At 42.5% G+C, this 13,981-nt stretch overlaps 1 protein-coding gene across 2 annotated transcripts in view; it reads right to left on the minus strand.

The window, feature by feature from the left end:
* Positions 1 to 13,981, minus strand: part of PARP8 (poly(ADP-ribose) polymerase family member 8) — a 192,734-nt gene that overhangs the window by 66,137 nt on the left and 112,616 nt on the right. The window lies entirely within an intron of this gene.

Here is a 13,981-nt window from a genome sequence, read left to right on the forward strand (position 1 = left end):
TTCTCCACAGCTCAGGATTCATTTCCTAACTATATTTTATTTTATTTCATTACTTATTGAAAACATTTATATACCTCTCCACATCAAAACAGATTTCAGAGCAATGGACAATAAACCATTAAAGGAATAAAACACTATATTAAATGTTTTGAGAAACAGAATACCAATAAAAACTATGGCTGGTCAGTCGAGAAAGGCTTGTTGAAATAAGCAGGCACCAAAAACCTATAGTGGACTTCAACAAGGCCATAGGTCCATGCGGAACAACAAGGCACATCCCTTCTGTTGACTACAGTAACCAGGCAGGTTGATAAGGGAGAAGGTGCTCTCTCAGGCATCCTGGTCCCAAGCTGTTTGGGGCTTTATACTCTATTAGCAAAACCTTAAACATGGAATAGAGAATAGGAAGCCTGTACCATTCTTCATCTAAGGAATTACATGATAAAAGGGAGGCAGCTTCTGACAACAGCTTCCTTCTGCATTAGATCCAGCTTCTGGACCAATCTTAAGGCAGCCCTACATAAAATGCATTGGAGTAATTGAATCATGTCTGTACCACTGTGGCCAAGCTAACCCTGCCTAAGAGAGGCCACAGCTGGCATATCAGTCAAATCTGGTAAAAGGCACACTGAGCCATCGTGGTCACTTGGGACTCCAGCCACAGTGATAGATCAAGGAGTATTCCAGACTTTAAATCTGATCTTTCAGAGGTAGTGCAACCCCATCCACAACAGGCAATAATCCTATCTCCTGGATTTGGGAACCACTCACTCACAAGGCTTCTGTCTTGCCAAGATTCAGCTTCAATTCATTGGCCCCCGTCCAGTCCATCACTGAGTTTAGGCAACGATCCAGGACTTGCACAGCCTCACCTGATTCAGATGTCACAGGGAGATAGAGCTGTGTGTCATCGCATACTGACGGCATTTGGCTCCAAATCTGCTAATGACCACTCCCTGTGGCTTCATATAGTTGTTGAACAACATTGAGGACAAGACTGTACTCTGCCAAACCCCATAGCTCAATTGCCAAGGGAACGAGGACTAGTTCCCCAAAGTTACTCTCTGAAATTTATTTATTTTATTTATTTATTACATTTATATACCGCCCCACAGCCGAAGCTCTCTGGGCAGTTTACAACAATTAAAAACAATAAACATTAAAAAAGTATACAAAATTTAAAAAAAACCAATCAGAAACATATAGTTCTTGCCTACTGTGACATCCCAATATGGCCAGTGTCTTCATTTGGTACTTTCACTGTTTCATATTACGTCCCCCCTTATCTTCAAATCATGGCCTTGCCATTTCCTATGTATGGGCTCTCTCTCTCTCTCTCTCTCTCTCTCTCTCTCTCTCTCTCTCTCTCCATTCTTCTCCACTTCACTTGTGTAATCTAATCCACTCGTTTAACCTCCCATTTAGTACCGTTACCTAAGTGTGCTCCTTTTCTTCTGCTGCACCACTATATGCACGAAATTGGCTCAGTTCAGACAACACATTTCTCAATGGTGGTTTTGACCCCACAGGTAAGACAGGAACCACTGAAAACAGTGCTCCCATTGCCCAACCCACAGAGTTGATCAAGGAGGATATCATAGTGGATGGTATCAAAAGCTGATGAGAGATTGAGCAAAATTAACAGGGTCACACTCACCCCATCACTCTCGGCATCCAACAGGGAGAACAAGGCTGATTTGGTCCCATAATCAGGTCAAAACCCAGACTGGGATGTGACTAGATAATCAGTATCTTCTAAGAGTGCCTGCAGTTGCTCCACCATGACCCTCTCAACTACCTTCCTTAAGAAAGGCGTATTTGTGACTTGGGCCTTAGCTAGACCTAAGGTTTATCCTGGGATCATCCCGGGGTCGTCCCTGCCTGCTCCCGGGATCCCCTGTGTGTCATTTACATGAACCCTGGGATGACCCTGGGATGATCCCGGGATAGACCTTAGGTCTAGCTAAGGCCTGAGTGGCAGTTTTTAAATACCATTGGATCCAGGTCGGGTTTCTTCATGAGTGGTTGCACTACTGCCTCCTTAAGGACAGCAAGAACCACTCCTTCACAAAAGGATGTATTTACCATTCCTTGGACCCACCCTCTCATGATCAGCCAATGATGCAATTCATCATGTAAAGTGGGGTGGGTAAGTGACAGTCCTTGGGTCTCCTGCAGCCCATGGCCTAATTTCATGCGTCCTTCAGCTTAATGTCAAAAGCCCTGCACCCACTGGACAGGGAGAAAGAATGGGAGGTAGGGCGAGAGGAGTGGCAGAAAGAGAGCGGGAAAGAAGGTCACTCAACTCTTACTTCTGGCTCTCCGCTGGCTTTGACCCCATCCACCGCCAGCATGCATTCAATGATAGATTACTCTGCGGGGAAGGTGGCCCCTGACAAAAGAAATCTTCCCACCTTGAGGTTCAAAGGAATCTCACTGCTGTGTGATCTCCCCATAATCATCGACATCACCATCACCACTACCACTACCATCACCACAATAAGCTCTGCAAAGGGTTTTTAATTTGTTGGCTTATCTTGCTTTCTCTCTGCCAGGGGTGCAGAACCATAGACCCAGGACCAAATTTGGCCTATCTTAGGACCAAAACCTAGCCTTCTGGGGTTTCCCAAGTGGCCCCACCCTCTTTTCCTCATCATTAGGTGATTCCCCAGCTTTTGTTCAAATTATTTTCCCATTCGAGCGTCAAGCTAAAATATGCTGGTATTTTGGGCCCTGCCCCTTTTGTCTTCACACACACACTCCCAGTGGAATGCAGCTCCTCCAAAATGGAATTTGGCTCTTGGGACAAAAGAGGTTCAACACCTCTGTTCTCTACGCTACAATCCCTTGCATATGGAACTTCCTTTACCAATTTTCACTAGCGCTGTGCCAAAAATTTCACACCTTCCATTTTTGGCATTTCAGCGGGTGGAGCGAAACGGAAACTCTGGCAATAGAGACTGGGGAGGTGAAAATTTTGAGTAACATTTTCCTTGGGGAAGAGCACAAGATTTACCCTTACCTTTTTAAGTGTAGATGGTGGCTAAAGGTCTTCTATTTAATTATTTTACTTTAAAACACACACACACACACACACACACCTGCACAAGTCCAGAACTCTTCCCCAGCCTGCCAGTGCTTTCTGAATTCCCAGGAGACCACATAACTGCACCCTTTCCTATAGGCACTGAGAAAAGGTTCCCTGGCTGCAGAAGCTCTGGGAAGCAAGAACAAACGGGATCTGGGTTTTTTAGAAACATTCTCTTCTTCCTTGCAGCAACGCAGAGCAAGCAAGATAAAAGTTTTTCTAGAGTTTCAAAAGTCTCATTTGTTCTTGCTGAGACTCTATGCAAAGCTTCTGCAGCCCAAGGAATTCTTCCTGAATGCCTATAGGTCATGTGTTTTCTTGGGAGTTATTGAAGTGCTGCCGGGCTTAAAGAGCCTCTCTGTAAAGGGTTTCCTGCTGGCGGCATTGTTCAAGCAAATACAATACAATACAATACAATACAATACAATACAATAGAAAGAAGATCCTTCGATCACCTTCCAAACTTAAAAAAGGGTAAGTGGAAACCCTGTCCTTCTCCCTAAGGAAAAAAAATAATCTCCAAAATTCTCCCCCCTCCCTGCAAAAGAGGCAGAAAAACCAATGCATCTTTCATGGGGGGGGGGGGAATCCTGTAAATAGGGGACCAGAATTCAGCACAACACTAATTTTCACCTTGTGTGGAGCCATTTAAAATTAATTGTTCTTCATTAGGCAGTCTTGGTTTTTTTTGGAATTGTAAATTAAAGGGTTTTGCAAAAAGTCTTCCATTTGGGCAAAATGAAAAGAAGGAGGGAAAGCAGCGTGAATATTCTTTGGCTCATTTAAATTGTATTAGGGCTCCCCAAATAGTATGAAGCTGCATTGTGTGGAGTTAGAATGTCAGCAGACGAGATGCATTCCTTCATTCCACTCTACTTTAGGTGATGTCCCCTATAAAGCCATGTCCACCCTGCTTCTCAAGAGGTTTCCTTTGAATTAGTGTAGAGTAGCTCGCTTAAGCAATTCAGTCTTTGTGAATTCCTCTACGAACTCATCTGCTGGACTAATGTCCAGATTGGAAAGTAGCTATCCCACCAGATTTTGCACTTTGGTTGAATGGCAATGCTCTCAACTGCAGCATTTGTTAGTATCTAGGTTTTTACAGCTTCAGTATTTCTTTCATAATTGGAAGCACTTATTGAGGCTGGTCAGAAAAAGCCACCCACGATCCATGCCTGGAAATTCTTGTTATTGGTGAATAAATATGATATACAGGGTTTTAAGCAGGAATGGAATATGGAATTGGATTATCCCATTCTGCCTAATCAGTGAATCACCACTGTCTACCTGCCGCAACTATGGCTCTTAGGCGATTTCTTATTCAGCAAAAAAAATTAAAAAATGGTTCATGTCTATTGGAAACCAAAATGTCTGTTTAATAAGGGATTAAATAAGGGATTTAATAAGGGATCTAGTTCAGCTAATAGCTGGCGGTGCAATGCAACTAATGCTTCTTTTAAACATACGTTTTGGCAACGTCCAGTAGTTGCTTCTTTTGGGGAGGAGGTTATTATATGGAGGAGGTTATTAAATTTTGTGCTGGAACAGTCTTTAATATTTGCTGATGTACATGGTCTTTGAAATTATATACCTGTTTCATGGAAATTAATGAATGCTCATTATGAGAGAATTATAGGCACTCTGCCCTTTCCTATTCCGGACGTTTGAAAACTATGGCTGCTGTGAACCTGCGGTGGCAGATCACAGAAAATATTATTCATCCTGTCGTAATGAGAGCTTCCATTATCCCTAGCTCATCAACTAGACCCGAGGGGATTTTTAAAGGAATCTAAGAGCCCATAAAATCAAGACTCCAATGAAGTCAATACAAAATAGATTTACACTAATATGGTATAAATGGGGTGTGGGGAGGGGAGATGGTTGCCTCTCATGGGAAATGAAACAAGACAGCACTACCGTGTCTGATTCTGTCTTTAGATATCTATGATGATGCCAGGTAGTCTTGTCCTTAATTAGAACAGTATCTATGTCATGTCATACAGCTCTCTCCTGCTAAGACTTGACATTTAGAGAAAGCACTTTCAAAGTACGCTTGACATCATTTGGTCTGAACTTTGATGATAAGATAAATTAATTTATCAACGGTAATTTGGCCTTGGCCAGTAGCATACCTGTAAAACAGGTTTATTAGAGATAATAGCAACACTTACATAGGACAAGGCTCTGAGCTGGGATACAGCTGAAATCTGAAATACCTGGATTTAGGTTTTGGATTATACAGGGGTATTTGGCAGATGCCAACCTACATCTAGTTTCCAGGTCTGTTTTACTCACACATAATGTATTCTGGATTTGCATAAGAGCAATATGCAGGCAATATACCAGACATACGCTGCATTTAGGAGAAGCGATCTTCTTCTGATTTGTAATCCTTTTAAGCCTAATGTTTTGTTTTGTTTCAATTCTTATCAAATCTCACAAGAGGGCTGTCTTCACAGGGGCATTTCTATGGCTTGGCTGCGTTGTGGGGTCCTTTGCGGCACATGACGTCACGGCCAGCGTACTCCCAACCAGTAGCTTCTGCTTGGAAAAGCCACAGTATCAAAGAGTCTTTTTACGCCTTTTTTTTTTAATTAAAGAGGCTCCCAGGCACTTGATCTGCAATGTGCCCCCGTGCCTCTGCATTAAAACCTGGGCAGGCCTGTGACTCAGCTGTGACTTGGGCTAGCCCTTCCCCCATTCACTACTTTTCCTAGCATCCCCATTGAGAGACGTCTATGCACTTCCTTATTGCTGCATTAATTAACTCCAGAACTTTGTTAATTCGCTTCTCTGATGTGTTGTTAGCTTCGGAGCTGCGCAGCTACAGAGTTGCAAACAGGGAACAGTGTTAATTCACTTCTGTGAGTGGGAGCTGTGTTAATTGGCTTCTCTGATGTAGTGTTAGGACTGGTGCAATAATTTTTGGAGTGGGGCTTATTGGTGCTGGCAGGGTGCTCTCATTGTGGGTTAGTTTCTCCATTCATTAAACTGGAGTGGAAGGGGTAATCTGGAGAGCGGTGAGTAATAAGCCACTCTCTGGATGATGTTGGTTCTATTCCCCCACCCACCCAGAAGTATGTCTTTTCCAGCACTGAAAAGTCGGGTTTTAGGGACGACAATGAATGAACTCACCCTTACAGAAAATCACCAACTTTCACTTCCTTATTTACTTCTGTATTAAATTTCAGAATCAGAATTCTTGTGGTGTTACCTATATATATCTTGAAAAGTTTTACGGTGTTCAATGGAACACCAGGAGCTCATATTGCACCACTATAGAATAAGTGACCACAGCTAGACCTAAGGTTTATCCTGGGATCATCCAGGGTTCGCCCCTGCCTGAGCACTGGATCCCCTGTGTGTCACCTAGATGAACAGGTTTGACCCCTGGGCGATCCAGGGATAAACCTTAGGTCTAGCTATGGACAGTGTCTTTAAAAAGAGGGAAGGTTCCTGATTACAGAATGGTGATGCCTACTGAACATATTATTATAATAATAATAATAATAATAATAATAATAATAATAATAATAATAATACATTTATATACCGCCCCACAGCCAAAGCTCTTGGGTGGTTTACAAAGATTAAAAACTTTGAACATTTTAAAACCAATATACAACATTTAAAACCATAAAAAGCATTAAAAACAGACTACATACCAACTACCTAGGGTTCAGTTAAAAAATGCAACATATGCTGTTAAATGCCTGGGAGAAGAGAAAATTCTTGACTGGTTGCCGAAAAGATATTGGCACCAGGAAAGCTTCCCTCGGAGTAGGCACTTGGAGGAGGACCTTAGATGTTGAGTGTAGTGTATGGGTAGGTTCATGTCAGGAGAGGCATCCCATCAGGTATTGTGATCCCAAGGCTTTATAGGTTAAAACCAGCACCTTGAATCAGGCTCGGAAACGTACAGGCAGCCAATGCAAGTGGGCCAGAGTCGGTCTAATACATTCAAACCTTCTGGTTCCTAATATCAATCTGGCCACTGCATTTTGCACAAGCTGCAGCTTCTGAACCGTTAGCCCAACACCAATGAACCAATATGAACTAATAATTGAGGAAGTTCAAACTCAAATCACTTCCCTAACTATTGTTCTGTGCACAAAGAATTGCAATTGAACTGAACTGCCCACCCTGCCCACTGAAGGCAACAACCGCAACCACCACAACAGAAATATTGCCTCCCTGAGAATGTTGGAAATTGGCTGCTCTGATTGCCCCTTACCAGACACACTGAGGGCTGGAAGATGTCAGGGTGTGTGGCCCCCGCCTCCTGGGATCCCCCACCCCCATTTCTCTCTTCATGCTTTTTCTCGGTTGGACTACTGCAACCTTCTTCTCTCTGGCCTTCCTTCTTCTCACATCAGTCCGTTGGTCTCCGTCCACCACTCTGCCGCTAAGATCATCTTCTTGGCTCGCTGCTCTGACCATGTCACTCCACTTCTGAAATCTCTTCATTGGCTTCCAATTCACTTCAGAATCCAATATAAACTTCTCCTGTTGACCTTCAAAGCTTTCCACGGTCTAGCTCCTGCCTATCTCTCCTCTCTCATCTCACACTATTCCCCCGCTCGTGCTCTTCGCTCCTCTGATGCCATGTTTCTCGCCTGCCCAAGGGTCTCTACTTCCCTTGCTCGGCTTCGTCCCTTCTCTTCTGCTGCCCCTTAAGCCTGGAATGCTCTTCCAGAACATTTGAGATCTACAAGCTCAATCACAACTTTTAAAGCTCAGCTAAAAACTTTTCTTTTTCCTAAAGCTTTTAAAACTTGATGTTGCTCGGACTTTATACTGTTAGTTTTACCCTACCCTGTGCCTGTTTGCATTCCCTTCCCCTCCTTATTGCTTTACTATGATTTTAGTAGAATGTAAGCCTATGCGGCAGGGTCTTGCTATTTACTGTTTTACGCTGTACAGCACCATTTACATTGATGGTGCTATTTAAATAAATAAATAAATAAATAAATAATAATAATAGAAGGAAGCACAGAGAAAGAATCTCAGCCAGAATTGGGAGGAACAGTCACTTCTCCTGGCACCATTGGAGTTCCTGGCTTTGCATGACTCCTGGTACCTCCCTGGAGACCATGAGAAGCTACTTCGCCTGCACCAGGGAGAGCAGCCACTCTTCCCAGTATGGGGTAAGCCAGATTGCCCCATATCCCCACCACTATACAGATGTCATAGACCAGGTCTGTAATGTACGTGCAATGAAGGCTCCGGAAATTGCGGATTTCTCCTGTTCTGTGAATGGCAGTCATAAAGGCCCCATTTATGCAAGAGTAAAGGTGCGAACAGAGAATTTGTGCCTTTACTCTTGTGTAAATGGGAGCTTTTCAGACACCATTTTCGCAATGGGGGAAATACATAATTTCCAGAGCAAGGGCGGACAGCTGCTGAGTGCTCATCGGGCAGCTTGGATATTTTCCTAAATGTAGTGTTGCAAAAATGGTCCTTTTATGACCGCCATTCACTCAACATTACACAACATTTATGGGGGGAAACCACAGCTGCTTCTCTTAGAAAATGATGGTTCACCGACGGGTTGCATGGCTGGCAAGGGTTTGGTGAATGGTGAGCAGTGCAGATAAAGAGCATCATCAGATGGGGGGGGAATCTCGTTTCCCTTACCGTCGCTTTGGCCTCCTGCGGCTGTCCCACAATAGGGATGAGCAGCTTCCTCTTTCTTTACACAGGGAAGAAAGAGGAAGCAGCAAAGACCACGTGGCCCATTCAGTGACGCAGGAAATGGCATCAAGTTTTCCCCAAACTAAGGAGAAATATATAACAACCACCAATGAGTGGCAAGTTTGAATGTAGATTTGTTGTATCATTGGATAGATTTGAAGAGCAGCATGGCTAAAATCTGAACTGTAAATGTTTTCCCTGGACAACTGTAGCTCTATTGTTATTTCTAGAAAGAGCAAACAAAGGCAGTGACAGGAAAAAGTGAAATTCTGGCAAAGATAAAAGGCATGGCTTTCTTCCGTCTGAAAAGATTGTGTTTAGAAGAGATGAGCCATTAAACCAAGACATGATAGAGATTTCTGGCTGTTGTTCGAGAGATGGAAAACATATTTTTTTTCCTTGAAGAACTCTGCACAGGTGACTAGCAAGAGTAAAGAAACCCTTTTATCAAAGATCAAAGCAGGGTTTTCTTCTTTGCCGCCACTGCCTCATAATCTTTCAGTCACTCAAACCCCTTCTTTTCAGCTCTATTCAGTTCTGTCTACTAAAAAGACAAGAATTATGTGAGTGACAGGTAGGGATGGATGGATCAGTCTATTTTCATTCCTTTTCACTTGGCATGTGTTTATTCGTAAACCCATTTCATTCTGTTTCAGTATTAATTTGCTGGTTTTTAAAAAAAAAATCTGCATGATTTTTTAAATTTCAATTTGTATTTAAAGATGAATTTTTGAACATGTTTTCTCATAAAATACACATTTCTAAATGTATTTTATCCTTGAAAAATATCCATTTCTATACGCATGTTGGTACTGTTTTGATCCAAGAACTGCATTGCAAAACCTCCCAGAGAGGTTTGCCTAGCGCCTACACTGTACTCTTTCCGTCGCCAGCTTTTTATTTTCTCAGTATTTTAACACCCAATTTAACTTAAATTTAAACCTTGTTTTAATTCCGTATTTTAACCTATATCAATTTTTGCTGTATGGTTTTATTCTGGTTGTGCTTTTTATATTGTATTTTGGATTTGTGTTTTTAGATTGTTGGTTGTTTTTATGCTCTTCGTGGTTTAAATTTTTGTGAACCGCCCAGAGAGCTTCGGCTATTGGGCAGTATAAAAATGTAATCAATAAATAAATGAATTCAGAGAAGTGTGAAATTCAAAGGATAAACTATGCTTCAATCTGCACATTGGTCTGGAAGCTGCAGATTAGGTGAGTTTATAGCAGAATTCATAAATATCAAATTCCTCAAGTGTTCAGACAGAGCATTCCTATGGTTCTGGGGATATTTCAGATTCCCCCTCCTGAGACCACAGGCGCTCCAACAACCCCAGGAGGGGGAATCCGACATCGGATTCCCCCTTCCCCGTTGCAGTGGCTGCTTTCTGAGGTTCCAAGAGCAACCTTGGATGATCTGATAGAAATCAAAAAGGGGGAAGGTCAGTGGGCAGGAAGGGGAGCAGAGAGGAGGGGTCAAGATCTGAAGCATCCTATGACTTCTCCGTCAGCCATCCCTGCCCCCCTGCCAATAAGGTTCAGAGCTTACTTTTTTCTTATCTTTTTTATGAGGAATGGAAGGGAAAATCTCCTCTGTTCTCCCCCTGCCCTGCCTGGCTCTTGCTGGTAGGACATAAGATAGATGGATGGCTACAATCTCAGAGCCCTCCACCTATTGGTATTGCAATCTATATGACTGGGCTCTTAGATACAGGCAAATTTGCATTTGATTGCATTTCCTCCCCCCACCCCCCCACCCCCATGCTTAGCTTTTCATTTTCTATTTTCTTAGTGAATCGTGGATTGGTTGGTTGGTTGGCTGGTTGATTATTAAATAAGTATACGAAGCCTTTGCATTCCCAGAAAGTAACCTTCCAGGAAGCCAACAACCATCACGATACCACTATCAGTAAACAATAAAAACAGAAACAGCACAGGGATGATAAATCAATGGAAGAAAAGAAATTCTCCAAGAATGGTTTGCTAAAAAGCTCATCAGAACAGTATTTTAACTGACCCTTAAAAGCACAGAGGGGAGCCAGCTGAACATATTGAGGCAAGAAGTTTCATTGCATGGGCACCAGTACTGAGAAAGCCTTATCCTGGGTACCGTCTCTTACAGCAGTGGAAGACAAAGCAGGGCTTCCACCAGAAATGGAAATGCCCGGACGAAGGGTGCCATCGCCTTCATACCCTCTGCTTGTGAGCATCCACAGGCCTGATCAGGTTGGTGACTGTCAGAGGCAGAGCACTGAACCAGATGGGGCCTCTCATCTGATCCAGCAAGGCAAGTTTTATGTAAGGGGAATAAGATGCAAAAGATCACTTCACTGGCTGCCAATTAGTTTCTGGACGAAGTATAAAGTGTTGGTTATTACCTTTAAAGCCCTACAAGGTTTGGGTCCAGATTACCTGCGGGATCGCCTTCTCCCATACAATCCGCCCCACACACAGGTCCTCTGGGAAGGGTTTACTCCCATCAGCCACAACTAGGCTGGCAACTGTTACCTAGAGGACCTTTTCTTCTGCCGCCACCAGACTGTGGAATGGCCTGCCGGAGGAGATTCATCAACGTAATGCTCTCTCTGAGTTTAAGACAGCTGTGAAGACTAGTCTCTTCCAGCAGGCCTACCCAGATGAATTTTAAACCTAAGAATTTTAATATATTGTGATTGTTATTTTAACATTGTATTGGTTTTATATGCTCTTTCAACTATTTTTATGTATTGTATTTTATTTGGTGTTGTTCCCCGCCTCGATCCAGAGGGAGGGACGGGTAATAAATATATTATTATTGTTGTTGTTGTTGTGGTGGTGGTGGTAGGTTTCATGGTTACACAGAAAGGCCCAAAGCATTACACCTCAGCATTTCGAGCAGTGTAGCCCAAACTGGTGCCCTCCAGGTGTGTTGGACTAATACTCCCTCCATTGTCCATCCTGGCTGAAGATGATAGAAGTTGTAGTCTGATACATTTGGCAGACACCAGGTTGGGGAAGGCTGGTTTGGAGGACTTTCTCCAAAAAGAAAAAAAAAGAGCAATGTCCTCAACAATTATTTTGTTAATGTCTCTACAAATTCACTGACATTTTGTTTTAAACTCTCTTTTACAAAAGGGCATAAAGCATGAGAAGTGACTTTGGAGCACCAAAAGAAGAGAAGTTGAAGCAAGTGCTCGAATCAAACCTTTCATTGTTCTCATAAAAGAGGCTAAGACGGGGACAGAGCTTTCATTTCTCTTTGGGAGGTGGCTGTGCTAGTATTTTTATTATTATTATTCCACTGAGGGAGCAAGAAAAAAAGACAGATATGCAGTCTTTTTTAAGAAGAAGAAAAAGAAACAATAATCAGCAAATCTCAAGGTGAATCAGACATAAAGACTCCAAAAATGGACTTTGGAATGAAAAAAAGTTACATAACTTTTTTCAACATTGACATATACTGGTATGTATTTTTAGCTCAATGGACTGAACATAGGGCCTGGTTTGCATATCGTTTTGCTAAAGCTGTTATCCTAAGCACACTTACGAGGAAGTTAAATGTCAATGGAATGACTGGAGTTGATTGCCAAATAATTACATTAAGGATTAATATATGAAACTTTGATAATCGCCTTCTCCCCATCAACCTGCCCTGTCACTGAGGTCATCTGAGGGCATCCGATTGGAGTCCACCAGGGGAAGAGCCTTCAGCATAGTGGCCCCCCTCCTATGGAATTCCCAGCATCTGGAGGTCAGGCAGGTGCCAACTTTGTATTCCTTTCGCCACTGCCTGAAAACGCCACTGTTCCAGGAAGCCTTCCCTTAATGACCAACCGCAGTTCACTTTGCATTTTGCTTTTTTTTTTTTTTTTAAAAAAAAAACTATTTTAACGTGTTTTTATTCTGTTTTTATTTTATTTTATTTTACCTTGTACACCACTCTGAAATTTTGATGAGAGAGCAGTATATAAATATTGTAAATAAATAAATATTGTAAATAAATAAATAAATAAATAATCATACTCACATTTTAAGATTTGTGTCAACGGATCACAAGAAAAGTAGCACACTTTCAATAACATTGTTGAATGAAGGAGAGAGCAATCCTAAGGTCCTGGGAGAGCATCCCAGGGATCATAGGAATCTTTGGATTCCCTTTTCCAAGACTGTAGACACTCTTCTGACCATAGAAGGGAGACTCCGGTATCTGATCCTTCCCCCCAACCCTACCCCATCCACTGCAGCCATCATGGAAAGAAACACATCATTTGCTTCCCAAGATCACAAATGCAGCCTCGGAGGGAAAGAAAAGGGGGCGGTCCAGCGGGCAGGGAAAGGCGAGTTGAAGAGAGGAGAGGCCAGGATAGAAGGAATTGTATGGCCTCCCCAGTCCTACTCCAGCCCCCACCAGTGTGCTCTTTCTAGATGGGCTCAGAGGCCCATATAAAGAAAAAACCCAAACACAGAGGACAGAGAGATTGACATTGCCTCCATCCTCCTTCCAGCCTGCCATCAGCAACTCGTCAGGGCACTGGAAACATTGAAGCCTCCCAATTTGGAGACTTCCATCTCACAAGCATGCAACCCATAGGACTGCACCTTTGTCTTTTCTTTTCTGGAAACAGACTTTGTTATATCATTTCTACTTCATTCTAAAAGACATATGTGAGCACTCATATGACTTAGAAACAAACAGCATAAGCTCTCCGAAATCATGAATGCTTTTTTTTCTGGAAAACAGACTTTGTTAAACACTTCCTCCGTTATACATGTGTGCTCAATACATTACACGTGTGAGCATACACATGTCTTAGAAACAAAACATCAGAAGAAGTCCTAAAGCAAATTATAGAACCAAATCTTGCCACAACGGAGGGTCAGTTCACACTATCATCTCTATTCCCTTGCACAATCAGCTTAATATTGATGCCATGCCATGAAATTCCCCATGTCAAGAAGTGATGGTACACTTATGGTTCAATCAGTTCAAAGACTGTCTCCATCAAAGTTTGGCAAAGGCCAAATTAGTTTGGTGTTTTACTTTGAAATATTTTTAAACTAGAAATCTGCAATGGACTCAAATGAGTCCAGCTTTTTTTGCAGTCCAGTCCACAAATTCCACATTGGATCAGTATCTGCAGGTCAAGTGGATTCTGTAGCCATGTGACTCCCCCCATTTCTGAAATTTAGTTGTGGGAGGCAGCATTCTGCTGACTGGCAA

Source organism: Elgaria multicarinata, chromosome 6 (genome assembly GCF_023053635.1).
Source record: "Elgaria multicarinata webbii isolate HBS135686 ecotype San Diego chromosome 6, rElgMul1.1.pri, whole genome shotgun sequence".
Classification (NCBI taxonomy): Eukaryota; Metazoa; Chordata; class Lepidosauria; order Squamata; family Anguidae; genus Elgaria; species Elgaria multicarinata.